Genomic DNA, 4,489 nt, shown 5'->3' with positions numbered 1-4,489 from the left:
ATTTTATACATTGCTAATATACTTTTGAATTTCCTTTATTAATATAGTCTGGTTTATCTTAAACGATTCAAAAGCATCAGAATACCTAACAAAGTCTTTATTTAACCGTTTAAACATTTTAGTTTTATCCTCACCTTGTTTTATCATCCTTATTACTAAGCTAGAAACTAGTGGTATAAAATCTGTTTATTTTAAAGTAACGCAAGCTATTCTCAAAAACTCTGACATAATGGTTCCATAAAACATAAAAACCGGGCAGAGGTTATCTTTATACGGCACATGCACTATTTGAAAGGGGAAAGCGTTTCTTTTATCAAATATTTTATAAAAAAAAAATTCCATCCTCAATTTGTATATCTAAATCCAGAAATGTAGCCTTTTGTCATCTGTTCACAATTCAATTGTAATTCGTTTGGATATATAAGATGCTTATTTTTGCGAATCCATCATTATCGTTTATACATATAGGGTTATATATAAATCGTGTACACCCATGAAAGTTATGTTTGAGTATATCAGTTTTTAATGGTTATATATATATATATATATATATATATATATATATACATATATATATATATATATATATATATATATATATATATATATAATCGAGTCTATGTATATACAAATTTGCCCAAAATGGTGTAGGATCCAATCCAATTGGGATACCTATCGTTTGGAATAATATTTTATTTCCTATTTGAAAGTAGCATTCTTTAATAAGATAACTTATAAGTATTCTAAAATACCTTTAGAAACAATCGTTTTGCTATTTTTACTTTTTACACCAGAACGCTTTAGTGTTTGAAAAGTCTATACATTTACCTTTTCAGCCTTGAAAAGCTAAATCTACAGTATCATTTAGTTCTTTTATAAGTTTTTCATGTGGAATTTTAGTATATAACATACTAAAATCATAAGTAGCTATAAATTTTGCTTTTATTCTAGAATTTATTTTACCTAATTTTTCTTTCACTGGTTGGGAATTATTTACTACCCAAAATAGATTTATATTACTGTAGAATTTTCTTTTGAGGTGAATATTATTTATTTGATTTATAATTAATCTAAATATTTTTGTTATAGCTTTACTTAAAGGTTTAGTGATGCACGTCTTTGAACCTACAATAAATCTAGCACTAACCGGAATTTTTAGGTATCCAATACATACATGGAAGCGTTGTGTTTCCCTCTCTCTCTCTCGCTCTCTCTCTCTGTATTTATACATACATATATATATATATATATATATTATTTATTTATATATATGGGAAGAGAGAGTCATATATATGTTAAGGGAAAAATCCATGTTGTCCTCGACGGTCGTACATCTAAACAATATGATATAAATGCGGGAGTGCCTCAGGTGTCTATCCTTGGACGGCTATTGTTCATAATATTCATTAATGACCACCCCGACAAAATTGCCTCTGAGATGGGTATATATGCTGATGACACCACACTTTATAACAGGCATAACAGGAAAACAAATGGACACATAACTAAAGAAATGGCAAAAACACTAGAGGATGACATCCAATCTGTAGTGGATTGGGGACAAAAATGGATGGCCACATTCAATCCTGCCAAGACTAAACTGCTTTCCTTTAATAATTACAAGAAACATTTTCTGCCACCAATAGCAATGACCAGTGACTCTTTATCTAAGAGTGCATCTTTCAAACTGCTTGGCCTAACGTTCACAGGAAACATGAGTTGGAACAATTACATTAAAGGCATTTCCAGGGCCGCTGCGAAGAAGGTAGGCTCTGCCTACCTTGTTAGAAAACTACTAACACCCGAAAGTATCCTCTACCTCTATAAGGCAACCATTCGCACATGTATGGAGTATTGCTGCCACATATAGGCTGGTGCATCTTCTACTAGTTTCTCGCACCTAGACAAGGTTAAGAAGAGGGTCGCCAATCTGATAGGTCCTGAACTGGCATCTAGACTTCAGCCTCTGTCCCATCGACGAAGTGTTGCATCCCTGTGCCTGTTTTACAAGTATTTTAATAATGAATGCTCTGACGAACTACAGACACTTGTGCCCCCACAACGTAGACATCCTCGATAAACCCGACAGGCAGCTAAATCCAACCCACATACAGTAAAGATCCCTAAATGTAAAAGATCTTTCTATCCCAGTGGTTTCTTCCCCAGAACCGCTAGACTTTGGAGTTCCATTCCAGGTCCCTGCTTCCCCAACTGTACTGACATGCAGAAGTTCAAGCGTACCGTGAACCGACACCTTGCTGCCCAAGTCCCAACATAAGGCCCCAGGAGTTAATGCCCCTGATTGTAGCCCTCTACACCAAAGTTGCAATGTGTCTTGTTTGGGGTGAAAATGTAATAAAAAAAACATCTTTTTGATGCTCATGTTTACAAAGCATATCGCAACATATAGTATCTATCTTTATATATAAAAATTGTATGTATACACGTGTATATTAAATGATGGATAACTAGTTATATATTACTCTATTTTATCAGCGCATACTCGAGAAAAAGTAAAGGGGCACATTGAGAAAAAACACTGCATTGAGAAACTTACAGTGATTCATTGGAAAAAGATTAGCACATGAATTATACAAAATGCAAATATAGAAAAAATTGGAATATACCGTTGACATATGAAATGAGGAAAAATGAATAGCATAGAAGGGTAAATCATCTATACGTGTTAGTAAAACTAAAGAAATATGGATCACATTCAAGTAATAGAGATCAGCAACGATAAGCCAATAATAAAAAAAGAAACATAAGCGAGGCTATGGAAGATGAACGTGGAGGTTGAGATTTAATGAGAGGAGCATTTAAGAACTACTATACTACATAAATAGATATAAATAAAAGTATATAATATATTTTCATACTAAATATATATTGTATGTTTTAACGTTGGCTTTTTTATTTATATATTTTCAACGCCAATGTTACATAATTTCAGAATGTTATTCACGAATTAAAGTACGTGTGTTTATTACTAACATTTTATTTTAACTGTTTCTTTTAATTACTACTTAACGAGCAATATGTGCAAACATTTTTCAGCACATATGCGCATAAATGATCTGCATATTATATTACAGAAAAAAGTTAAACCTATAGGAGATCCGATTAAGTTCAAAGATTATTATATGAATTACATTGCGCTGTTTCCCCAGGTCAAATTCATACCGAATACCAGGCACGCTAGACATTTCGCCTATAAATATGCCGTAAAAAGCCAAATGTTAGTAGAAGACCTGTATTATTACTCTGAAAATATATCAGTTTATAACCATCAAATATATGATAAAAAAGTAATTCGGAAAACGATATGTCTATATATTTAAGCTATGTATACTGGTAACCTGTTTAAATATTAATAATATAAATAATAGATGTTACAAAATTATAGACTTTATCGCACTTGCTAAAAGAGAAGTAATAACTCTCCATGAATAATTATAAATAAGCAAAATAAGAGGCAAACAAGTCAACAGCGTTTTTTGTCTTGAAACAATAACATGTAAATTGAATTGTGTTGATATATTTCATCATATTTCCTCCAAATTTCCAAAATATGTAATAGATAACATCAATATTAGGTCATGAATGAAATAATATATTTTGGATTGATGACCGAAAAATATATTTATAATAGTTGGTAAGACCTCTTTAGGTTTTATCTAAACTACAGCATCGGCAGTCTAGACAATTTTGTATCAATATTTCAGTGTTAATTACAGCATGATGATTCTCCCGTGCGTTTTCTTTTAGAAATGCAGACATTTGTTGTTTTGGTAATCGCCTGATGCACCTCAAGAAGGTAATATCTACAAGCTTCATAGGCATGTTGCATAAAGTTTTTTTTTAACGCAGTGACACCACTTATCAAGGCCCGGAAGCCATTCATGGATAAGGGTTATGACAAGTACATTAAGTTAGTGTGGAGATCTGATGAAGTGTTTACTTAAGGGGGCGGTCATTAGGAATTTGTTAACGTTTGACTTGAAGACATTCAAGTTGTAGTCCGGTGGGAAGAAGGCAGACGGAACAGAGTTCCACAGGCGTGCAGTTCTAAGAAAGAAGCTTTGTTCATGGAATCCGCGTTTTGATTTAGGCACACATATAGATTGGGGGAAAATTTTCACAGTGGATTCAGTTAGACGGGTGTTTTTCGTGAAAGATTGGCGAGAGGGAACCATAGATTGGAGTTCAGACGACACCTGCCATAAAAATAACGATAAAACAAGGATAGGCTCGCAACGTCTCCTCTGTGGGAGAGAGTTTGCAGGGTAGAGAAAAGGGTATCCCCCCACTAAGCCACGAAGTCTATTTTGTACTCTGTGAAGGCAGGATAGACTGTTTTTAGCAGCTCCTGCCCAGATATGGCAACAGTATTCCATCCTTGGACGTACTTGGCTTTTATATAGATAAAGAATTGCATCAGTAGTGAGATATCTTCTGGAGCGGTAGAAGGATCCCACCATCTTTCCAG

Source organism: Euprymna scolopes, chromosome 4, assembly GCF_053919585.1.
Source record: "Euprymna scolopes isolate OS-2025 chromosome 4, ASM5391958v1, whole genome shotgun sequence".
NCBI lineage: Eukaryota > Metazoa > Mollusca > Cephalopoda > Sepiida > Sepiolidae > Euprymna > Euprymna scolopes.
Note: the sequence above shows the minus strand (reverse complement) of the source record.